Below are 26,773 nucleotides of genomic sequence, written 5' to 3'. Positions count from 1 at the left end.
ATTTTTAAAAAATTTATTTATTTATTTGACAGACAGAGATCACAAGTAGGCAGAGAGGCAGGCAGAGAGGGAGAGAGGAGGAAGCAGGCTCACCGCCGAGCAGAGAGCCCGATGCAGGGCTCGATCCCAGGACCCTGAGATCATGACCTGAGCTGAAGGCAGAGGCTTTAAACCACTGAGCCACCCAGGCGCCCCTAACTTTCAAATTTTTAATGAAGTCCCATTTCTTGTGTTGATCTTCATGTCCTGTTTAAGAAATCTTTTCCTGGGGCATCTGGGTGGCTCAGTGGGAAGACTCCTTCCCCCTCTCTCTCTCTGCCTGCCTCTCTGCCTACTTGTGATCTCTGTCTGTCAAGTGAATAAATAAAATCTTACCAAAAAAAAAAAAGAAAGAAAGAAAGATCTTTTCTTATCTCAAAGTCATGATATTTTTCTGTCATCTCATAGAAGAAGCTTTATTGTTTTAACCTTCATTTTTAGGTCTCTAATACACTTTTTCTCCTTCCTTTTTCCAAGGCCTGTGGATGTATAAAGTTGATGGATTTTAATAGTAGTAGTGATAGAAAGTCTATTGGTATGGCTTACTCATATAAGAAAACATTTCTATTTTATTTTTATATGTAGTATTGTAAATTCTGATATGATACCATTTTCTGTTAGTAAGATACATGATTTGTATTCTGGTAATTTTTTAAAAGGAATTTAAAAACACTTTCCTTGACTCTAAAAGAGGCAGTCTAAGTGTATATTATACATCTAAATAATTTTAAAGGTTTTATTTATTTGAGAGAGAAAGCAAGAATGTGAGCACGAGCAGTGGGTGAGGGGCAGAGGGAAAGGAACAAACAGACTCCCCTTCAGGCATGGAGCTGATGCAAGGCTCAGTTTCAGGACCCTGGGATCATGACCTGCGCTGAAGGCAGACACTTAACTGAGCCAGTCAGGTGCCCCTAGTTTTATGTAATACTATGTCTTGTTCTTTTTTTTTTCCCCCCAAAGTAGGGTCCACACTTAATGTGGGGCTTGAACTTGCAACTCTGAGATCAAGAGTTGTATTCTCTACCAACTGAGCCAGGTAGGTGCCCCAGTTTTGTTTAGTTTTTGAAGAGTCATAGTACCATGCCTTAAAGACATTGGTTTGTGCAAAGGCAGCTGCTATATCTCTGAGTAGGCAACTTAATTTCTACAAGGCTTGTTTTTTTTTTAATCTGTGAAATGGGGTGTAAATGAGGTTATTAAAGAAAAGTGTGTTTTAAGTTTTTTCAAGTCCTGAGCAATGTGCCTGGCAAGCAATAAGAGCTCTATAATATTTAGTGCTTTTTTTTCTTGCATTTTTGAACTTTGTTTTGAGGGCTATTTTGACTTGACACTTGACTGAAAGGGTATATACTATATTTATTATAAAATTACTTACAAATAACTTTTGTAAATAGTAAAATTAGTTTATGTATTTGCTTTTATTAGGGATAAAATATTTTAATTTTTTTCTACTAATCTTAGGTTGATTTTAAAATGCTTCTTACGTTAATTAAAAAAAATAGAATGAGGGGAGCCTGGATGGCTCAGTTGGTTAAACATCTGCCTTTGGTTCAGGTCATCCCAGGGTTCTGGGATCAAGTCCCACATTGGGCTTCTTGCTCAGCAAGGGAGCCTGCTTCTCCCTCTGCCTGCCCCTACCCCCACTGTGCTCGGGCACTCTCTCTCTCTCTCTCTCTCTAACCAATAAATAAATAAAATCTTTAAAAAATAATAGAATGAATACTTCGTAAAGAATTTTTCCACTTCAGTGTCTAGTACTTTAACTCTGTAGTTAGATTGTTTAGGTGCTACTTACAAGGTGGTAACTATAGATACTAGAATGTAGTATACATTTTATGTTAATAGTTAGGAAGAATTTAACATACGAGTGCTTCTCTGAGACATTGTTAGTTTACTGTTGTCATGGTCTATAATTTTTAAAATCTGATTTGTTATAGAGCTCATTCTTTGTAGTCTAGTAAACTCTACCAATATCTTGATATTTCATTAGCTTTTCTATGTATTACATATGAAATTTAAATTATTTGTAAGATTAAGAAAAAATGTTTTATATTTATCATGTGCCAAAGTTTCAGCATGTGATTTGTTTTTAAGTGTTGTAGAAAAACCAAATTCTTCTCATATAAGTTGGATTCTTGGGTATATTTTACAGAGTAGGGGTAACTTCTGAAGTGGAAAAACTATTTCTTCTTCTTCTTCTTCTTCTTCTTTTTTTTTTTTCTTATTTAGGTAGTCTCAACCAGCAGAGGGATTTTCAAAGGGCTATCTAAGTATTAGGTAAGTACATACTCTCAGTGTTAAATATTTTACATGTTATTTAAGTTTGCATGTATGTTACTTTAATGTCGTTTACAAGAGCCTGTGTAAATTACAAATATAATTCATATTTCTTTTAATTTTTACCTGGTACTGGAATTTCTTTAAACTTATTCTGATCCCCTTCTGATTCTTTGTACACATTGTATTTAGAAAATTCTTTCTGTGTGCAATCTAAGTATTAAAAGACTTAAAAAGAAAGTAGTAGTTTTAGTGGGCAGGAATGCTAATACTTTGGTAAATGAAACAGAATTATCCTCATGTAAGATTTTTGTAGCAATTTTCTATTAGCTGTTAATAGTAGTACAAATTTCTTTAGCCATCCATTACTTGACTCCTCCTTACATTAGGTCCTGTTCACCACAGTAAGTCAACATGAAGACCAGTACTCTGGTAAGGCCCTAAGATATTTTCTATTTGTGTTCTTCCGTTTTCTTTGTAATAACATAATATGAAGAATTTCATAAACTTATGCTTTCATTAGATAAATCTTTTACTTTTAAATTTTGACTGGAAAGTAGACAATTAATCCTAGAATGTGTTTTACTTTAACTACATTGTATTTTAGACTGTAGTGACTGTATAGATTAATAGTTAATAGTGATAGATTGAAAAATTATTAAATATACTTCAGCAATGTGAAACATTGGTTTATCAAGTGATATAGTTTTTTAATTGTTTTAATGTAGTTAGGGAAATATTAAGGGTGAATACATTTATTTGATTAGCTAGTGGAAGTTTCATACATACATGAAGAAATACTTAATAATGAACATTGATTTCTTTTATTATGCTTTTTGATGTGTTTGAAAAAATAAATATTTAACCAAATGGTGTTTCTAAAGTTTTGTAATAATCACAGTTGATGTTTAAATATTGAACAATTACAACTATTCAGCTTACTGTATATCTATAATAAATGCAACACTTTAAGAAGCAGATGATGTGAAAAAATCTCAAATTTTACTATTTTAAAACATGGTAACTGACTTCTGGAGATATATTAATTTTTTACATAATTTTTTCCCCCATTGATGCATATATTTGAATTAGTTTGAGGGAAGCAGTCATCTTTGCATTGTACATGCTTATATCATATATTTCAATTTTACTAAAAAGAATTTGCTAAAAAGAATTTGCTTTATTGGAATGCGCTTTATATACCAGAAAATTAATTCCGAAGTGTACAGTTTAATGGTTTTTAGTATATTCAGAGATGTACAACTGTCACTACCATCCAATTTTAGGATACTTCCATCCACCCTTTTATCCACTAGCAGTCACTCCCTAATTCCCTTTAAACAAATTTCCCTTTAAACAAAATTCCCTGACCTTCCCCACCCCCTGCCTTGCCTCCAGGCAACCACCAATATATTTTCGGTTTCTATGGATTTGCCTATTCTGGGCATTTCATATATATGGAAGCATGTATTGTTTGTCCTTTTGTGTCTGGCTGCTTTCACGTAACAAGGTTCACCCATGTTGTAGCCTGTATCATTCATTTTTATGGAAAAAACATTCCATTATATACCACATTTTGTGTATCCATTCATCAGTTGATGGGTTTTTGGCTATTAGGAATGCTTCTGCAGTGAACATTTTTGCTTAAGTTTTTGTGTGGATGTATGTTTTTCTTTTAGATATATGCTTATAGGTGTGGGATTGCAGGGTTATGTTATACCTCTCTGTTTAACTCTGAGGAATTTTCAAAGTGGGTGCACTATTTTATAATCCCACCAACAGGAGATGAGGGTTCCACCTTATCCACATCTTCACAGGCTCTTGTTATTGTTAGGCTTTTTTGTGTTTTAGTTATCCTAGTGCGTGTAAAGTGGTATTTCATTGTAGTTTTGATTTTCATTTCTATAATGACTAAAGATGAACATTACTTCATGTGCTTATTGACCACTTACGTATGTTCTTTGGAGAGGTATTTGTTCAAATCTTTTGCCCATTTTTTAATCGGGTTATCTTTTTATTGTTGAATTGTAAGCCTTCTTTATATATTCTGAAGACTGTTCCCTTATGAGATATGTGATTTGTAACTACTTCCTCCCATTATGTGGATTGTCTATTCACTTTACTTCTGATGTCTTTTGAAGCAAAAAAGTTCTTAATTTTGATGATGTTCAATCATCTATATTTGTTGTTGTCATTGTTGCTTGTACTTTTGATGTCGTATTGCAAATTTATTTTTAAAAAAGATTTTAGTTATTTATTTGAGAGGGAGAGAATGAGAGAGAGAGAGAGAGTGTGCGCATGAGCAGAGTAAAGGGCAGAGGGAGAAGCAGACTCTCCGTTGAGCAGGGAGCCAGCTGTGGGGCTCCATCCCGGGACTCCGGGATCATGACCTGAGCTGAAGGCAGACGCTTAACCTACTGAGCCATCCAGGCACCCCGCAAATGTATTTTTAAATTAGTGTAAATCTGTGACAAAATTTTAATTATCGCAGGACTGTGAAGTATTGGCATTTCTTATGTTTGACAGCCAAAGCCCAAAGGAAGCAATTATCTTTTATTTGTGCTTCAATTCCTTATCTAGTTTTTTAAAATAAAATGTTTTATTTTGATTACATGGGTCACTGTGAAAATGTTAGCTGTGTGTGATATATTCATTGATATTAGTCTTGTGAATTTGTATTTAGTTTTTGGCTTGGGTAATACTTTAATTTATCATGGCACTTAATGTGTATTTGATGTAAAAGCTTAATAAACCATTGCCTTTTAGCTTAACAGTATTATCAGAGTTCTTTTTATCTTTTCTGTGAAGAGAGAATAGATTTTGAGAATCTTACTGATTTTAGTCTTGTGCAGGGTATTTGCAGGCAGTAATATTTTGATGTATGTGTAAACTTACATGTGAAATATGTATATTTTTCCCCTCTGCTTTACTTAGATATGTGTCTTCTTGATTTTTTTTTTTAATTTTATTTATTTATTTGACAGACAGAGATCACAAGTAGGCAGAGAGGCAGGCAGGGAGAGAGGGGGAAGCAGGCTTCCAGGATCCTGGGATCATGACCCAAGCTGAAGGCAGAGGCTTTAACCCACTGAGCCACCTAGGCGTCCCTGTCTTCTTGATTTTTATGGGACAGTTTTAGTTCCTTATTTTTTATCATTGTGCGGCTTTAATCAATTGAAGGCATATTTCAGAATGAATTGTTCTATAGTCTTGTCTAATGAAGGTTTATAGAGAAATGTCATTTAACAATGGAATATCACCACTCTTAGTAGCCTTGGTTTTCTGTGTAAGGACAAGGGATTGTAATATGCTATAATAAATATATTTTTATTAGGGAAATTTACTTTAGTTTTTATTATTCATATTATCTAATACTTTTGTATTAACTTCAGATAATCTAAAGTCTATTTTTATGAAATTTTATAGAGCTAAGGTTATTAATATTCATCTTTATATTTGTTTTTAAATCATTTTAAACCATTTGTTAACAGTCAAGTGTCCATTGGATGGGTAATATTCTTCACATTGATATTTTTATGGTTTTTGTTATACCATCCATGGACATTTTGCAATGGAAAAGGAAATAAAAACTGACATATCTCATTCATGATGGTGTTAGATTTTCTGTTGTAATAAAAAATGAAAAGATTTAGTTGAGAGTTACTTCCTTCTATTGTATATGTTGAATGTGGTAATTAAGATGATTTTGATAACCTATTTATGGCTGAATTAAGGTAAAATGGTTTTTGTGCAGTATATTTTCCTTCTCTTATGCTATATGCTTACTAACATAAAAGAATATATATTCTCTCAGTATTTATATTTGAATTGGGGATTTAATATTAGTAGAGAACCCTTTCTCCTACAAGAGTAAGGATTACCCTTTAGTTAAACCACTAATTTGTCACTAAAGTGGGGGCTGCTTTATGTTATCGGTAGCAGATTCTCAGCCCATTCTACTGATGTAATTCATAATACACCTTGGGTAGGGTTGTATGGATAGAAGAATTAAATTATTCTTTATCAGAAGGGTCTTTCACTACTTACTAATACTACTGAGGAAAGCTGAAATGGACTTGGATTATTCTAAATGGCAGGTTATTTTTGTACAAATTTCTGAAAACCATTACATAGTAGTATTTGACTCCCTTTTCTCCCAGTACAATTTATGTGGTAACATTATATAAGGAAGTTTTCCTAAAAGCTTTTTCCTTTGGAATTTACCTCTTTTTAAATGAAAAACTTGATCCAGAGTAACCCACCTTTAATCTAATCATCATCTCAATTTTATTCTTATGAATACAAGGTTTCCATTCTCCTGACCTTTCTTCACAAATTTCCCAGTCTATTAACTGAAATAATTACAACCATTCATTTCTTTTGTTTTGTTCCCTGTTTATGGACTACCTTGATTTGCTAGAGTTCTACCCTATTACTGTGTTTGCAGCTTGCTAGTATAAATCAATACTTTTCCCTTAGCTTTAGCCTCAGTGCTTTCTGGTAATCCTTTTCTCATTTTGATCTTCTGTTTCATTTTACATATTAGTTATTGGAACCTTTCCACTGTCCTCAAAAGACGAGTCGTATTTCTGTTTTCCTCATTCTTTTCTCGTTTCATATTTTATACTTTATTTCCTCAGTGTGTCTTTATTCAAAGAACATGATGTTTTCATTTATTTCAAAGGCTAACATCTATATTCTTAATTTTATCTCTTCTTTCTTTCACTTGATCCTTGCTGTTTTCTGTTTCTCTCTTTACTTTGTTCCATGCTGGATTCTCTGTCTTATAGTCACTTATACTTTTTCCCTGTCCTTCCCATTATCACTGAGCTTATTTGATTCATATTGACTCTAGGTTTCCAGTTTATCAATTCTTTTTCAACTCCCTTCTGCAGTTTGACTGTTGTTTCTACTAGCATTCTGTTTCCTCAAGTAAAAGTAATCATCTTTTCTTACCTTACCAGGTAGATGGATATTAGTTAGGCTGGTGTTAAAATGCTTCATGTTTGAGCAGCTGGGTGGCTCAGTAGGGTAAGCATCTGCCTTTGGCTCAGGTCCTGATCCCAGGGTCCTGGGATCTAGCCCTGCATCATCAGGTTCCCTGCTCGGTGGGGAGCCTGTTTCTCCCTTTTCTCCCTGCTTGTGCTCTCTGTTGCTATCTCTCAAGTAAATAAATAAAATCTTTCAAAAAGTGCTTCATATTATCCCCAAGTTAAGGCAGTTCCAGTTGCTAAATCTGTAACCTATCCTACTCCTTTTCAGCATTTGGTATTTGGCTTCTTTTTAACATTCTCTTCTCCTTTGTCTTCTGTAATACTGTACTTTATGGTTTTTCTGTGGTGTCTCCGACTACATTATTATTATGTTTTTTGTTACTGCTTTTTTCTTTTATATACCTCTTAAGTATAAATGGGGTTGAAGCTTTGTTCCTTGCTCCTCCGTATTACATATCCTTGCTAGGAGATGGTCTCTGTTTTTATTATATAAATTATCACAGATTTGTAATGACTCAAAAAGGCCATGTATTTCTTCATTACCTGTTTTGCCTCAGTTATGTCCTCAGCACCCCAAAATTATTATTTCTCATACTGAAAAATTTGCCTTGAAAATGTTTGATATATGGTTAGAACTTAGTAAATGCTTTTTGAATTAGTGAATGAGCTCATTATCCGAGTGGCCCAGTCTGTTTTTTTTTTTTTTTTTTTTTAAAATACAATGATTTTAACCATTCACCTATTCTCATGTCACAGAGGCTCTAACATCTTTGACCAGTTCTTTTTTTTTTTTCCTTTCTTAAAAAAAAATATTTTATTTATTTATTTAACAGACAGAGATCACAAGTAGGCAAAGAGTCAGGCAGAGAGAGAGAGGAGGAAACAGGCTCCCCGCTGAGCAGAGACCCCCCGATGCAGGGCTCGATCCCAGGACCCTGAGATCATGACCTGAGCCAGAGGCAGAGGCTTAACCCACTGAGCCACCCAGGCGCCCCCTTTGACCAGTTCTTGTCTACAGTTGTTAACATTAATGATTATATATATATTTTTAATTATTATATTTTTACCCTAAGCTTAACTAATGAGGTAGATGATATTCTCATTTGTAGATAGTAGAAATAGGGATCACAGAGATTGTGATTTGCTTATGGTTTCACAGATTGTGGTGGAGTTGAAAATTAAAATTAGGCTTCTGATTACACGTTTCCTGGTTTTCACAGAAAACATTGTTTCTAATGATAAAAACAGTATGATGGATAAGAAATTATTGTCTGTGTACTATGTGAGTTAAGGGAAAAAAGACTAGAAGAAGTTAGGAGTTCTTCAAATTCTTACATGATGAGATGAAGATTCTAATTTTGAGGTAGGAAAGAAAATCAAGGATGTGAGAAGTTTTTCACTAAACATTGATAGAATTTTGAGTTTCTGACATCTGGTTATGATGCAGTAATACCAGTGAAGAGGTTGAGTGAATCATCCTTCAGATAACAGTTACAAAATCTGGGTAAAATATTGAAAGAAAAAGTTCCAACTGTTTGAAAGCAGCAGAAATGACCAAAATGAGGCAGAAGCCAGATAAGCCTGCAACTGCACTGTGTAGCTTTCTTGGCTTTGGGTGCATCCCAGCCTCTTTGCAGTTCAGTGGCAGAGGATAGAAATTAGGGCTAGCCAAGCTATATACTGGAGTATACTGAGGGAAATTCTAGAAACAAGAGAACCATCGAACAGGTAAAAACTGTTGGCATTTTTCACTAGTCCACCGGCATTGGAAGCAGTTCTAAAGAAAGTTCATTAGTTTGAGGGATATGGCACCGGATTACAAGGGCCATCTACAGTAAGGAGTCAACATAAAAAAAGGTGAGTATGTAGGTAGTTATAAAAACTGTACACACTTTTATTAATTAAAAATTACCTATGATTAAAGCAAAAACTATGTATTGTTCAGTTTAAAACGTATATGAAAATAATAGCCCAAAGTTGGGGTATTTCTGGCTTAATTTATATTTCTCTGATGTTAATATTGAGCATCTTTTTGTGTGTTGGCAATTTGAGAGTCTTCTTTGGTGTCTTCTCATGATTTTGAGAATTTACCTATTATATAATATTCAGGATAGCATGTCATAATAAGATATTATGACAATTTGACATTAATATTTAATATTCAGGCTTATGAATATGGTTTATCTTTTATTTAGGTTATCTTTTAATTGTTTTTGGTAATAAGTGGCAGTTTTTATTTTTTTAAAGTGATAAGAAATACTGATCTCTATACTAATTAAGCAATAATTCCTCATTTGCCCCTCTCCCAGGCCCTGGTAATATCTAATCTACTTTCTGCCTATATGACTTGGCCTGTTCTAGACATTTCATATAAGAGGAATCATCCAGTATTTGTCCTTTTATGTCTGGCTTTTCACTTGGCATAAAGCTTTCAAAGTTCATCTGTATTGTAGCATGTATCAGAATTTAATTTCTTTTTATGGCTGGATAATAGTCCACATTTTGTTTATTTAAACAAAATGTTTAAGTGGTTGTTTCCCCCTTTTGGGGGAAATGTTTTAATGGTCGTTTCCCCCTTTTGGCTTTTGTGAATAATGCTGCAATGAACATTGGTGTACACATATCCAAGTCCTCTTTTCCATTGTTCTGGGTATGTATGTAGAAATGGAATTACTGGATTGTGTGGTAGAATTCTATGTTTAGCTTTTTGAGAAACTGCCAGACTGTTCTCCAGAGTGGCTTCATCATTGTGTTTTACTACCACTAGTTTACAGGGGTTTCAGTTTCTTTATATCCTCCTCACCAATGCTTGTTATTTCCTGTGTATAGTACCTTTTGGGATTAGATTTCTTAGGATTTTCTACTTAAACAATCACATGAACAGAAACAGTTTTACCTCTTTTTGATCTTTTTGTTTTTCTTTCTCTTAGCTCTTTATGTTAAATTTCTGCAGTATAATTAGGAGTATAAATAATGAGAACAGACATTATTGCCATGTTCCCAAACTTAGGGAGACAATATTTCACTCTTAAATCTGTTACTAGCCATAGGACTTTCATAGATACCCTCATCTGGTTGAGGAAGTTCTTTACTGAGTGGTTTTGTTTGTCTGTTCTTAATCGTTAATGGTATTTGATTTTGTCACTGGCTGCCCTACATTTATTGCCATGAATATTTAGTTTTTTTCTTTTAAGCTATCACTCTGAATTACGCTAAGTGTTTTTCATGTTAATTCTACATTCTTAGGTAAACTCTGCTTTGTTAGGACACGATTTTTTTTTAATTTTTTATTTTTTTTAATAAACATATAATGTATTATTAGCCCCAGGGATACAGGTCTGTGAATCGCCAGGTTTACACACTTCACAGTACTCACCATAGCACATACCCTCCCCAATGTCCATAACCCCACCACTCTCTCCCTAAACCCCTCCCCCCGGCCACCCTCAGTTTGTTTTTTGACATTAAGAGTCTCTTTTGGTTTGTCTCCCTCCCGATCCCATCTTGTTTCATTTATTCTTTGCCTACCCCCCTTAACCCCCCCTCCCCATTGCATCTCCACTTCCTCATATCAGGGAGATCATATGACAGTTGTTTTTCTCCGATTGACTTATTTCGCTAAGCATAATACTGTCTAGTTCCATCCACGTCGTTGCAAATGGCAAGATTTCATTTCTTTTGATGGCTGCATAGTATTCCATTGTCTATATATACCACATCTTCTTTATCCATTCATCTGTTGATGGACATCTAGGTTCTTTCCATAGTTTGGCTATTGTGGACATTGCTGCTATAAACATTCGGGTGCAAGTGCCCCTTCAGATCACTACGTTTGTATCTTTGGGGTAAATACCCAGTAGTACAATTGCTGGGTCATAAGGTAGCTCTATTTTCAACTTTTTGAGGAACCTCCATGCTGTTTTCCAGAGTGGTTGCACACAGCTTGCATTCCCACCAACAGTGTAGGAGGGTTCCCCTTTCTCCGCATCCTCGCCAGCATCTGTCATTTCCTGACTTGTTAATTTTAGCCATTCTGACTAGTGTGAGGTGGTATCTCACTGTGGTTTTGATTTTGTATCTCCCTGATGCCCAGTGACGTGGAGCATTTCTTCCTGTGTCTGTTGGCCATCTGGATGTCTTCTTTGCAGAAATGTCTGTTCATGTCCTCTGCCTATTTCTTTCTTTCTTTCTTTTTTTTTTTAAAGATTTTATTTATTTATTTGACAGACAGAGATCACAAGTAGACAGAGAGGCAGGCAGAGAGAGAGGGGGAAGCAGGCTCCCTGCTGAGCAGAGAGCCCAATGCGGGGCTCGATCCCAGGACCCTGGGATCATGACCTGAGCCGAAGGCAGAGGCTTTAACCCACTGAGCCACCCAGGTGCCCCCTCTGCCCATTTCTTGATTGGATTATTTGTTCTTTGGGTGTTGAGTTTGCTAAGCTCTTTATAGATTTTGGATACTAGCCCTTTATCTGATAGGTCGTTTGCAAATACCTTCTCCCATTCTGTCAGTTGTCTTTTGGTTTTGTTAACTCTTTCCTTTGCTGTGCAAAAGCTTTTGATCTTGATGAAATCCCAATAGTTCATTTTTGCCCTTGCTTCCCTTGACTTTGGCATTGTTCCTAGTAAGAAGTTGCTGCGGCTGAGATCGAAGAGGTTGCTGCCTGTGTTCTCCTCAAGGATTTTGATGGACTCCTTTCTCACATTCCTTCATCCATTTTGAGTCTATTTTCATGTGTGGTGTAAGGAAATGGTCCAATTTCATTTTTCTGCATGTGGCTGTCCAATTTTCCCAACACCATTTGTTGAAGAGGCTGTCTTTTTTCCATTGGACATTCTTTCCTGCTTTGTCGAAGATTAGTTGACCATAGAGTTGAGGGTTTGTTTCTGGGCTCCCTATACTATTCCATTGATCTATGTGTCTGTTTTTGTGCCAGTACCATACTAGGACACATTGTTTTTATATATCACTGGATTTGATTTGCTAAAATTTTGTCAAAGCTGAAAGTGTCATCTTTTCCTCTGTTTTGTATAATACTGGCCTATGTTTGTATGCCAGACATAAAGTTTATATAAAACTTGGCATATGGTTTTCTTAAATATTTGGTAAATTTCACTAGAGAAAATTTTCTTGAAGGAAGATTTTGGATTTGCTAATTCAATTTTTTCCTTTGGTAGTATTGTTATTTTGCATTTTTCACAATACTTTTCTATTTCATTTATTTTGCTGAATTTCTTGGCACAAAGTTGTTCATAAGATGCTCTTACTATTTTTTAATGCCTGTAGGATTGGTGATTATATTAACTCTTCAATTCTTGATGCTAACAATTTATTTTCTTCTTTTTGCTGGGTGCTTATTCATTTCTTTATATTTGCAAAGAACCAACTCTTGGAGATAATTATTTTCTTTCTCATTTGTTTTCTGTTCAATAGATTCTCATTTTTTATTTCCTTCTAACTTTTGATTTAATATCTCTTCCTTTTAGCTTCTTAAATTGGGAAGCTTATTTCACTCTTGTCTTCTAGGATAAGTGGCTAAAGCCATAGATTTCCCTTTTTGTACCTCTTTAGCTGCATCTCAGGAATGCTGAGATGTTACATTTTCATATCATTCAGTTTAAAAATATATTCTTACATTCTTATTTTTCTTAGATTTCTTCTTTGACCAGTGGGTTATTTAAAAGTGTGTTGGGGCACCTGGTTAAGTTAAGCCTTTGGCTGAGGTCATAATCCCAGAGTTCTGGGATCAAGCCCTGCACCGCTCCCTGCTGAGCAGGAAGTCTGTTTCTCCCTCTGGCTCTGTCCACCTCCCCTCCCCTGCTCATTCTCTCTCTCTCTCTTTCTCTCTCGGATGAATAAGTAAAATCTTAAAAAAAAAAAAAAAAGTCTGTTGCATAATGCCCAGATATTTTGGTTTTTTTCTGTATCTTTTTTTAAAAATTATTTTTATTGACATATAATGTATTATTTGCCCCAGGGATACAGGTCTGTGTCTCTATATCTTTTATTAGTGATTTCTAATTTAAACTTTGTTGTAGTCATAAGATAAACTGTCATATCAGTTCTTCAAAACGTATGAAGACATGTTTATGGACAGCGTTTATTCTGCAGTTTAGGTTATGGGATTTTGTAAATGTTGCCCATTAAGTCGTGTTGGATAATAATGTTCAAATCTTTTTTATTTTTCCTGAAATTTTTTTGGTTTGCTTGTAGTAATTGCTGCTTAGATGGTTAACCCATATTTCTTTATTGTAATCTGGTTATTAGATTAGATTAGGTTTTTTCTCTTTTAAAATAATAGTTTTGGGGTGCCTGGGTGGCTCAGTGGGTTAAAGCCTCTGCCTTCAGCTCAGGTCATGATCCCAGGGTCCTGGTATCGAGCCCTGCATCGGGCTCTCTGCTTGGCAGGGAGCCTGCTTCCCTTCCTCTCTCTCTCCGTGTGCCTCTCTGCCTACTTGTGATCTCTGTTTATCAAGTAAATAAATAAAATCTTTAAAAAAAATAATAGCTTTATTCTTCATTTAGTTGTCTTGGGTTAGTTATATTAATGAGGAGAGATACATCCTCTTTTACAGTGATTAAAAAACATATATATAAATTAATATAATAGTCTTCTGTTTGACCCATATGTCACCTAGGTTTTGAACTTCTTTTTCTTTCTTATTTCATTATTTTTGTTTGGATACTAAAGGAAACTATAGTTTTTTGTAGTTGTGTACTATGGGATTCTTGTAATAGTATGTGTGTTTGTAGCCCTATGTTGTAAGATAGCATTGCCAGGGAAAACTTGCTTTTGTTTAACTTAAGGTCCGGTGGAAGCCATCTTATCCTCATATAAATTTACTGCTACCTCAACACAACCTTATATATAATAAAAACAAATTTTTGTCCTTAACTGTGGTATGTAATTTTGATCTATAATAGTTATAACTTAAATCATAGTCTAACAGTAGACAAATTTGAAAAATATTCAGGACATTTAAAAAATGGTTATTTAATATGTGATCTCAGCAGCAAAGTAAGTTTGAAAAAAGTCCCGTTATTGCTTACTATGAAATTGGATAGCCTGGTTTTTTAAAAGTTTAAATCTTTAAATATATCACTTATTTAAGTCTTCCCTGCATTGGATCATTCTTTTAAGACCTTTGGTAATAGGAAAGCCAGTCTAGGTCACTGTTCAGTTTTTGAGACAACCAGAATTTTTAGAGCTTAAATTTTGATGTTGGGCAGGTACAGATCCTACTTCTGTTACATACTCTTTTCATTGTGAATTTAGGTGTATTCTCATTATATTCTCTGTACTTTATTAGAGATCCATTTCTAATGTTTTTTTTACACTTCCCAAAATTTGTTGGTAATGGTCTACCCCCCCACTCCCCCACCCCCTGCCCACCTCTTTCTCTTAATGGTATGTAAGATTTGAATTCCTGGAAAACAGTTCTGTTTGGTAATAGTGGATAATTCTTTTGATTTTGCCACTTTTTCTCTTATTCATTTATGGAATATTGCCAGGCAAATGTCTGAAAAGATGTTTTAACACAGATTTGAAGGTCTTGTAAGTATAATTAGCAGGTAATTTGTTTGGTTCTGGCTAAAATAAGCTGAATTGGGAATATATTTCACTTAATTTGGGTGTAGGGGTGTATATTTAGATAGAAATCTATCATTACCATGTATAGTTAAATCATTGGTAGCCTTCCCACTGTAGGAATGTGTTCTAGTAATGGCTGGTGTCTCTAGGTATCATGACAGGAAAGTGTAAGGCTAGAGGGAGTATTATACTGTGAATGTGTCCTATAATGGCCATTACTAGAAGTACGAGGCCACTGCAAGTAGAGTAGGAGAAACTAGGTTTGAAATTTAGAGTCAGAACCAAGTTTGTGGAAACACTTTCAGATATTTAAAACTGTAAGATTCAGCTTTCATTCCACTGATTCGAAAATGTGAATTCTCCTGTGTAGAAAATAACTGATGGTATAATATATATAATTGTACATGCACCAAATATTTTTTCTATTTTAATGGAAATACTGTATTTGATAAAATTAAAATATGTAATTTCATCTGCTTATTGGAACACTTCAGTAAAACAAGTAAGAAATGATAGACTTCTGATTTGGATTGTATGTTAAGGACATATTGTGTTACATTTATTAAGAGAAAATTCAGATAAAAACCAGTGGAATATGAAACAAGAATGATTAAAGAAGTGCCATGAATAATTAGAAATTATTTTGATGTTGTGAAGTGAATTGTGACATAAAATTGTTCTGGTACACAAAAGCAATAATTCATTTAAGGGGGAAAATAAATTATAAATAGAAATAATAAATAGGCTCTTGGTTTTTTGATAATCCAATTAGTGAAAAAGAATGAATCATATAAAAATGCTGGCAATATATCTGAGTGACTTACTTATTTGAAACCAAAATCTCTGACCAGTGAAAAAACAAAATCTCATAACACACCAACAATAGCATTGATGATTGGTTAATAAATATCTTAAATTTAAGATATAGGGTTAGTTATTGCACAAGAAAACTTGAACTCTTAGGTTTCTATATGAAAGAAGCTTGATAGAGATTCCTCACATTTGTCAACTCTTTAGAAAATTTACCTGACATTTCTGATAATAGGTTTTGAAGTTCACATTTTCTACAAATTTTGAACAACTATGCTAAAGACTAAATTATCCTCATGGTCTCTGTATAGCAAATCTTATAAAATCTTGTCATATGAAAAGCCAAGCAAAGAGTACTCAACCAAAACATATAGGAAATATGGTATCATAGAAGTGTTTCAGATATTTAATTAAAATAAATGTTATTTTTCTGGATTGTGTGATAGTCATGGTATTTGTTAGTATTCTGTTGATGTTTTTTTCATTTCAAATATATATTCACTTTCATTTCTAATTTGTATTCGTCCTTTCAAATCCTCCAATTTTTAGAAACTTTAGGCCCCTCAAAACCTAGATTTGCCCCTATTAAGGGGATTGAGTATGGACACAAGTGGGATCTCTGATGGGATTGGTGGGGAATGGTTTAGAGGAACTGTCTTTCTGAAGAGGTGGCACTTGAACAAAGATCTGATTAAAGGCGTGGAGAGAACCTTATGAGTGTTTGTGGGAAAGAGCAATTCAAGTAGGATTCCTGGAAATTTAAAGGCCCTATTGCGGGAATAAGTCTGGTATGCTCATTAAAAGGAGGCAGTGAGGTTGTGAACCAGGCGTTGGAGATGAGTTTGAAAAGGAAGGCAAGGACCAAATTATATATGACCTGGATAGGAATTTGAGGAATTTAGATTTTAGTTCTAGTTGTAATGGGTTACCATTGGAGAATTTGTCACATTTTCAGACTGTCAGTGAAATTCTTTGATGTGCTCATTTGGAGACCCAGGCTTCTCTCATCTTTTAGGTCCATCATCCTATTATGCTTTATTCTAAAGTTCTAGCTATATCAAGAAGGAGAAATAATCTGCATACTTGCCCTCTTAAAATACCCAACACAGAAGGGTACTCATTACTTTTAAAAGTCATTTTCCTTTGGCGAAAATTTAGTTATATGTAATTGCAAGGAAGCCACAAGCCCAGCTACAATGCTGTTAACTGTGGAGGGCGAGAATGAATTTTGGTTCGGAAATTTGGTATCACTGCCACAGTAATACTTATGTATTAGGGCCTAAGATCTGATTTATTATAACTTAGTGTTCCATTTTAAGGTTGTAGTATGGTTTAATGTTTAACAATTCTCTTATTGCTAGATTAATTTTGAAGTCCTTGGTGTCAGAAGCAAGGTTGTGACAGGCAACCTTGTTATACCTCCTTCAATGTTAGGGTGGCTAACAAAATGTATAATTGCTGCATAGTAAGGTATAAACATTTAAAAAAAATGGACTAAATACTGTGAAATTATCCTTTAGGTGTTAATTTCATCATCAGTGGATAAGTATATTATTCATTTCACTACCCCCTTCATTAATACTCGATATTGTTTTTGATCATCTTTTAACCGAAAAATGTATTCTCATTGTTTTGATTTGCATTTCCTTTATTATTGGTGAGGCTGAACATCTTTTTGTAAGTTTTTGAAAGCAGTCATTTCTATGAATTGTTTATATATTACCATTTTTTTCTCTTGAAATTTTTTTCAAAAAACATCTGGCTGTTATTTTAATCCTTTGAGTCTTATGTCTATTTCAAAAATATTTTCCTAGTTTGTTGCCAGCTAAAAATTTTTTTATATTGTATATGTTCCTGTATTGTTTTGATATAGAAATGAAAAATTTTGATATCCTAAACTTTATATTACTGGTTTCCACACTATTCTGTGGCAGCAAATATTATGCAGATTTTATAAACTATTTTTTAAAAACATTTGATGTTTATTTTTTATTTTCTCCTTTTTGTTTAAAAATTTTTAAATCTACAGTTGAGAAAATGGTACAATGAACACTTGTGTACTCTTCACTTAGACTCATCAGTTGTTGACATTTTGTTACTATTTTGCCACTTTTTCACCTTATATATTTGTATTTCTCTTTATATTCATATCTACATTTACGTATACAACATAAATTTCTTTAAGTTACACATTGAAAAACTAACGTTTATACTTCCTGCCACTTAACTGCTAAATACTAAGCATGAATGATGTATGAATAAGATTTTTTTTTTCATATATAAGCACAGTACTATTATTATACATATGAAAAGGTTGGGTTTCATTTCTCCCTTGATGTGATATTCTCATTTTTACATTATATAAATCTTAGCTCTCATGATGGTCGATGCAAGAGTGCAGAGTTTTGAACCCACATTTCCCAAAGAACTTTGGAACATCTGTCAGTGGATTTGTGACATTGCTCTAAGAGCAAACAACACCAGAAGGCTTTCACAACATAATACAAAGCTCAGTTACAAATATGCATCCTAGTATTTAGAAACTGATACCTCTTTTAATGAAGGAGGAAGTTTTAGTAGGAAAAAAAAGTGTGATGCTGAATGAGGAGATGAATTGATAAGCAAAAAAAAAAGTATAAGGCTATGAGTGAAAGACTTTTGAAGATAAGTGACTGGGTGTGGCCAATAAAATCAAATCAGTTATTTGTGCAGTATTGCCATGAATCAACACATTGTCAGTTCTAGTAGTTTTGCCATGCATCTTTGCTGTATATGGTGGTAAAAATACCAAGCATGGTGTCAGTAATGTTAATGGTCATTTATGTAGTTAATGAATCAGTAGATATGTCTCATCTTGAGCGTATTGTATTACACATGATATTAGTACTCATTTTAAGTTTAGAGTGTTTTTAGTTTTATACATTTATAATAAGTTAACAGTTGTTGGAAATTATTAGTGATTTAGCTTTGGATCGAAAAGTTCCAATACATTTTTTAGAAATTTCTCATTCCACTACTTATCTTCATGCATCAGGATTTTCTTGATATAGTGTAACCAAAACAATATAGAAATAAGTTGCTGAAACTGATAAAAACTCAACGATGACATGTTTTTATATTTATTAGATAGCCTTATTTTGCTTTATTAATTTTCTTTATGTAAATAAATATAACTCGTGAACTCTGTAACTCATAAAAATTTTACACTAATAACATGGTTCATATGTTTTAAATATTATAAGATTTCTTTTGGAAAGAATTCAGTTAGGGGAAAATTGTTGAAGATCTCTCTCTTAAACTGTTAATAGTATAAAGTAAACATTTTCTGTTTGTTTAATATTGTTATTTTCCATGGATGATTGGCTACTTCTTTAACTCAGAGTAAGTGTAGTACTTATTTATTTATATAATAATATATATTTATGTATAGTATATCTTCAGATATTGCTCCTGAGGGTTTCTGACTTCTCTGAATCTGTTTGTTATAGAAATTAGCAATTCTAGCTCCAAAGTGATTAAAAACCTTATGATAAAATATCAATTTCACAGAGTATGTTCTGGAGAGTGAAATAATTTAAAATGTTTTTTGATAAAACTATTCTAATAATGTATACTTTCTTTTTAAAAGGTAGCATATTATGACCATAGTTCTATTTTGGGATAATTTAGGGTTTCCAGGTTCAATCTCAGTTATTTTAAAGTCATGCTATTAGAGAGAGTTTATAGTTTAACTCATACTTGACTTTTAGAAATAGGTCAGCATCCTTGGCCATTTTCCTCCAATTCCATTCTTTCTCACATTCCGTAATGCCTTTTGAAACCATTATTACCCTCCATTTTATAAATAGGGAAGAAGGTTCTATCTTTCCCCACCCGTACCTATTATCCACAAACAGGAGGCCTTATTGGGCATATATATATATAAAACATTACTTTCTATAGTTTGTAATATGAAGAATGTTGGTGTATTTATTGTAGTATTGACTATACTTTTTAAAACCCTGCCCCTCCATCTGGTTTGGAAGCACTGCTTTATGACTGTAAGGACAGTCTACTTTTGATATAACTCCTCATTGATCACCAGAGTTGACTGACTAAACTGCTATCTGTAAAAACAATCTTGGGAATGACTGTTGTGTTTGCTCTTTTCATGATTTGGCTACTCTTGCAGTTAATTTGCTGAGATACTGTAGTGCTCTACTTGCTTTAAAGAGATGGAGTAATGACACCATCTTGCTTATTAGGCAGAAGCTAGTGTAAAAATGGGCTTTTTGTTGTACTATAGAGTCAGCTTAATTGGAAAAAGTAGAAGTGCTAATGGTTTTGAAAATATGATTCTGAAGTGTCCCTCTGGCTTGACTGTTTTTCTTACAGCATTAGTGGTAGATTGCCCTTTTACCTAGGGAAGTTATGTTGTAATCTGAACTGGCTTTCCATTTTGATAGTAATTTAGGGAGAACACCACTTTTCTAGACAGAATTCCTCACTTCTCTTTTGGGACCATTTCACTGCACTTTGGTGTAAATATGCAGAGAGGAAGTAACTAGACCTTAATTTCTATAAGTTAGATCACACCAGTTGGGGAGTATTTTAATTGTGGTTTTCTAGCTATGTTAAGGCTGTATTGGTTTTGCTTTCAGCTAAGCTACAAAATGGGCAAGATTGAATTGCTTATCTATCTCCCAACACACGCTGAACCTTTTTTTGTGATACACAGAAGCTGACATAGCAAACTGAACATAGCTAGGTGGTTCCCTAATCACACCCCCGCTTCCTGCCTCCATCCCTCCTTTCCTTTCCCTTACCCTTTCCTTTCCTTCCCTTCCCTTTCCTTTCCTTTCCTTTCCTTCTTCCCTCCCTCCCCTTCTCCCTCTCCCATTTTTTACATGATGAGTGGTTTTCTTCAGTTATAAGTAAGTTCATTCTTAATGGAGCTGGTTTGCAAAAAGATGGGACTATGGAAGCAAGTCATCATGAGATTATTATGCAGCCATTTTTAATGAGCAAATGGATGTTTATGAGATGATGACGTGCTTAAGATAGTATTGCCTACTGAGAATTGTCTGATCTAGAGCCCAGATGTGTTGATTTCCTAGAAGTGTCTCTGTGATGTTGGATCATACGCATCTGGATCATTCTTTTTAGTTGACTAAGTTGATAGATTTCTTTTACCTTTTGAGAGTTAAAATGTCGAAAGGTGAGTCAGTAATTTATTAGATACTCTTTTAGAAGGTGAAAGTAAATGTGCCTTTTCACTAGTGAAGTTTATTTTATTTTATTATTTTTTAAAGATTTTATTTATTTATTTGACAGAGAGATCACAAGTAGGCAGAGCAGCAGGCAGAGAGAGAGGGGGAAGCAGGCTCCCTGCTGAGCAGAGAGCCTGGTGCGGGGCTTGATCCCAGGACCCTGGGATCATGACCTGAGCCAGAGGCAGAGGCTTAAGCCACTGAGCCACTCAGGTGCCCCGTGAAGTTTATTTTTGACCGTTGTATCATTTTCTTAGAAAGTTTATTTTAAACATCAGATTATAAAAGTTTCTTGAGCTTTCTCTCTCTCTTGGTTGAGGGTGACTAGAGTGGTAGAGAAATCCATTGGAAACTGCCTACCATTAACCTTTTTCTTTACCTTCTGACCAGGAAACATCATAGACTATATATACTTATTCTCACGATATCATGATTACTAAAGTCTTTTTGAAGTTTTCCTTTGAATAAAGGGATATGTAAAAGTAATTTGCTGTAAGATCTTTATTTCTGGATTTTCCTTTAAAAATTTTTTTTGAAAACATTTTGCACTTAATATTTTGTACTAAATGGTTATTAAGGACACATGTTGGTTTTATTTAGATATGCTTTTTATTTAAGAAAATTATTTAGAAAGTGGCAGTGCATTGTTTCTTAGAATAATTGAATGGGGTAGCTTTGGCTAATGTTTATTTATTAGTGTGCTAGAACTTAACCATATCTGGGCATTCAGTTTTTACCCTGTTTTCCCACATCTTTTTCTTACGTTCTAGGACTTTTTGTTTGTTTATTGGGAGGAGGATATAGAAAATGGTTATCATTACTATATTTTTAAATATTGTAAATTTGAAAATCAGGGATTAAAGTTAAAACAAAATTTCGTGCTATTTAAGTGTAGAATTCTTAATTGTATAGTTCCCTCTTCTGTCTTTTCAGAGCTATTGCACCATATTAAATTTTTCAAATTAATTTCAACAAATGTTCAAAAATTACCAGTAGACTTAAATTGCTGTTTGATTCTCGGGGGTTTGAAGGACTCCTGGGTCTGCTACCTGTATCTCTGTTTGGATTGGAATTTAGAATAGGCATTATGAGAAGTTATTGGTGGGAAATAGGAGAGATTGAGTTACAAAGTAAGTGACAGAGTGAAGAAACATACAGACAGTTTCAGAATATAGGACAGCTAAGGTGATTTCTCCACATCAGTAGCATGAAAAAGAGGGACATGGGGAGTTACTATCAAGTAAAAGAGATGTAAGAAACATAAAAACCACATACAAAGAATGGTTCTTGTTTGGATTCTTTATTTTATTTTATTTTTTAAGTTCTTTGTATTTGAATGAGAGAGAGAGAGAGAAAGAGAGGGAAAGAAAGAGCTGGGGGAGGGGCAGAAGGAGAGGGAGAGGGAGAAGCAGACTCCCTGCTGAGTAGGAAGCCTGACAGTTAGGCTCCATCCCCAGGACCCTTGGATTATGACCTAAGCCAAAGGCAGATACTTAAAAGACTGAGCCACCCAGATGCCCCTGGATTCTTTTTAAATCAAATTACCTAGAAAAGACATCTTTGAGTTGATATTGGACATTTAAATGTTGACTGGAAACTTAATTCGATGAGTATTATTTAGTGATTTTGTGATTCTATAAAGCAATGGATAAATTATTTAAATATATATGATGTGGGTAGGTGGGAGAGGGAGTGATATTATGTCCAGGATTTACTTTAAAATACCTGAAAAAAGAAAAAACAAAGGCAGCAATATTGGTAATATCTTGAATAATTGTTGAATATAGGTTATGAGTAAATATATAGGAAGTCATTATGCTTTTCTGTCCACTTTTATATATAATTGAAATTTTTCATTAAAACTTTAAGTTTTTGTGTCCACTGACCACATATTTCTGTTGCCATTATTCCTCTCCCAACATTTTGAAAATATTCTTAAATCTATAAGAAATTTGTATTTCTAATAAGAGAATGAGTCTTTTCTTGAACATTTCATCCCCCCCAATCCCACTTCTTTACAGTTATTACTGTCTGGTGTGGTATTGTCAAGAAGGCCAGAAGGCTTTTTATCTCTTTTATGCATTGCTTCATTTTCATTAACCTATACCTGCCTAGCACATAGTAGGTGCTTAGTACGTAGTTGAATGATTGCGTGAATGGGAACCAGAGCTCTTGAAGGCAAATAAGGACATGGGGTTTGGCCAAGGAGAACTTCTTTCAAAATTAGCCTTGTGGGATTTATAGGGGGAAATGTGGGCTAGCACACAAAAATTTGTGTGTGGGGGGGTAAGAAGCCTTCTCTTCCCTGTTTGACTGTAAAGCCTTACTGTAGCAAATATTCAGCTATTCTCAGCAATAGGAATTACTCTAAAGTAATTAAGTTATTGTAGTGTAATTTCTCTAATTGTCTTTCATATAGTCTTGAGAGGCTTTCCCCCATGATCATCTTTTTATTACTGAATGGCAGCCCCTTCTTGAGATGTATTTTATTTCAAGTTTAGATATTTCTTCTCAGGAAAAAAAATTGCTTACAACTAGTGGTTTTGTACAGGCATGATGAGTTTTAGAAATTTCTTACAGTTTCTTTTTATAGTAAAAAATACAAAATCTCACATTTCCATTTTCCTAACAACTGATTTTATCTCTTTTTCAATGTATATACGTTTAGTATATACTAATCTAATACTAATACTAATCTATATATTACTATATACTAATCTAGCTAGTAAAGCTAGATTTTAGTATCTTACTGCATAGACATCATCATCAGTTATCCACTACTTAAAAAGGTTTTAATAGTACTGTGAAACATAGCCAATAATAATTAAATCTGATAATTAAGTTGACTGAAAGTTAAGTATTAAAAGTGACATTAGTAAAAATTCAAAACATTTTGGGGCACCTTGGTGGCTCAGTGGGTTAAAGCCTCTGCCTTCAGCTCAGGTCATGATCCCAGGGTCCTGGGATTGAGCCTCAAGTCTGGCTCTCTGCTCAGTGGGGAGCCTGCTTCCCTTTCTCTCTCTCTGCCTGCCTCTCTGCCTACTTGTGATCTCTGTCTGTCAAATAAATAAATAAAATGTTTTAAAAAAATTCAAAACATTTTATATTTGGTTTCCTAAAATGAATGTTTTTAGAAACACTGCTTTTAAAATTACTGAAATCATTTTTATAATGCAAAACTGCAGGTCTTGATTTAAGGTAAAATAAAAGCAAAAACTCTAGTGAGTCTCACTTTTTTTCTGGTCTTGGTACAGACATTTACACTCTTAAAAATTATTGAAGCTCTCAAAGAGCTTTGATTTATTTGGGTCACATATCTTTCAGCATTTACCCTGTTAGAAAGTAAAACTGAGAAGTTTTGAAACCATTTATTAAATTCACTTAAAAATAACAGCTTAATTACATGTTCATACAGTTAACCTGTTTTTGGGGAAATAGCCATATTTTTTGAAACAAAAAATTAATGGAAAAGCTGATACTGTTTTACATTACTTTAAATAAAGTCTAGCTTAATGGAAGACAGTTGGATTCTCGTTTGCTTCTGCATTCAGTCTTATGGTACTACCTGCCATGTGGTCTGAGGAAAACTTCATTGTAAACTCATGAGAGATTGAGATTGAAAAATACAAATATTATCTTAGTATTATGAAAATAATTTTAATCCCACAGACTCAATGTAAAGGTCTCAGGGACCTCCAATGTCAATATTTTAAGAACTGCTGGAAACACTTTTCACTGGGATGCTATATGTGGCAGTACAGTGTAGTAAATGAAGGAGTAGTTTTAAATAATTTAATAGTGTCAATTTGATAAGTTTCTGTTTGATACATTTTACTTTAAGGGAACTATTGAAGTTAGCTTGTGCGTTCATATATACATATCTATCTATCTATCTATGAAATGTATATGAGAAATGATCCCCTGACCTACAGGGCTGTATTTGTGGAGTTCATATCTTTCGGACTACCATGTAATTAGAACAGTCATCTTATTTCTTAGAGAAGTAGAAATTCAGTAGAAAGGTTAAAATGTTTAAAATTAAAGCTTTTGATATTTAGAGTTACTTGCCGTTAAAGAGGAAAGCACACTTTAAAATTCCGTTAGTTTGTTAAAAACCATCATGATGCTTAATTGTCATTAGTGAGGAAATATTACTATTTCTACTGCCTATTATACATATCTATAGCTAGACAATGAAAGATACTGTTTTTATCTCAGTACTCTTATGTTTCTCTTTCTGATAGTTTTTGAAGCTTTATATATCTTTGTTGATTTGCTTTCTTCCTCCATCTGTATGCAACCTAGGAATCAATAGTACATGAAATCAGCTGACATGGAAGGAAAAATAATAGATAATGAAAACAGCCCTTATTGCTTACATTCTATTTTAGTTATAAGTAATAATATGAGATTCAGAGGGTATTGGTGGGGGGATGAAACATTACACCTCAAGTTATTTCACAAGTAAGCTTTACTTTTGGCTTTTTTATTTCATGTTTTTTAAGAAAAATAACAATGCTGACTACCAAGTAAAATAACTTACTTTCATTAATAGTATACATTTGGTAGGGATTTTTATTGATGCTTGTCTGTAATCTTAGCCACGATGATTTACTTATAGGCTTTTGTTAGTTATAAAGCTGATAAAAATCTCAAGTTATTTTGGGCATGTTATACATTTGTTGACAATGTAAACTATATGCTGTTTTAATGCTTGGTACATTGTTTTTATGTTAGGTTGATGTTTTAATTTTTTTGTACCTCTCTTAGCTTCCCAGTCTCACACATTTGCTAGGGAGGAGTACATCAGCAGCAATAAGACCTTTTTCCCCAACGTGTCTGACATGCATCTGAAAATGTGATAGAGCAGAGCTTTAGCTAGATTTTAGAAGTTCTTCTGTTAAATCATATAAGAAACTTAAACTGATAGTACTTCACATTTTTCACATAATGTGTTCTTTTGATGAATAGCTGTATAGCAGCAGCACAGGAAAAGCAGAGTTCTTGGCAATACCAGCTCAATTGCATCTGCAGATGAGGATTTAAAATTCTGTGCAGCAGACAGTACCTCCAGCAGGCGAGTAAAAGGTTACTGCATTACTTTGCTTGTTTGTTTCCATAGTCTTTTTCTACAAAAGATTTTTTAAAAAATTCAGTGTGAAATGCATGCCTGTTTTTAGACATTTTGGGAATTGATTTAAGTATAACATGAATATCAAAGGGCAGTGCAAGGTGAAGGACGAGGCAATGCAATACTGGCTACTGGCTCTTTTTAGCTTTAAATCAAGAAGGAAATTGAGCATGAGGCATACACAAATACGGAATCTTTCAATGCCGCAGGAAACAGGAAGTTTTAAAAATACATATTTTCATTCAAGGGGTTTCTTATTACATTTAGTTTTTAGACTGTCATCCTCAAAAGTGCTAATAGAGACTGGTAATCATTGATCTGTGAATGTTCATTAAGTTAAGTTATTTGAAGTATGATGATTTGGGAAGACTGTAAAGTATTTGTATCAATGTGACCCTTTTTTGTCCTGGAAATTATAATGTGGATTATAATTACATGGTATAAATAAATACCTTTACACATAATTGGCAAAAGAGAATGCTTAAGTATAAAAGATTCTGTAGTATGGCTGATAGACATACTTAATACAACTGCTTATGTTATCAGGGTAGTTTGTGGTTTTTCCATTTATTTAATGAGATGCAATTAACCCAGTGAGAGGAGACCCAGTTTCAAAACAATCAGGTTTTTGACAGATTTCCCTCCACCCCCATATTGTCCATACCTGTCTGTATGCCCTTT

At 33.9% G+C, this 26,773-nt stretch overlaps 1 protein-coding gene across 2 annotated transcripts in view; it reads left to right on the top strand.

Moving 5' to 3' along the window:
* The window catches only part of FBXW7 (F-box and WD repeat domain containing 7), a gene marked incomplete at its 5' end in the record, with an annotated part of 240,174 nt that overhangs the window by 75,371 nt on the left and 138,030 nt on the right, over positions 1–26,773 (top strand). Inside the window, 2 exons of one of the 2 annotated variants that reach the window (XM_080795261.1) lie at positions 2,269–2,316; positions 2,706–2,748. The exons of the other annotated variant lie outside the window; for it this stretch is intronic. The remainder of the gene's footprint in view (positions 1–2,268; positions 2,317–2,705; positions 2,749–26,773) is intronic. 2 annotated transcript variants of the gene reach the window in all.

Source organism: Martes martes, assembly GCF_963455335.1.
Source record: "Martes martes genome assembly, chromosome: 2".
Taxonomy (NCBI): Eukaryota; Metazoa; Chordata; class Mammalia; order Carnivora; family Mustelidae; genus Martes; species Martes martes.
This window is presented reverse-complemented; position numbering and strand designations above follow the sequence as displayed.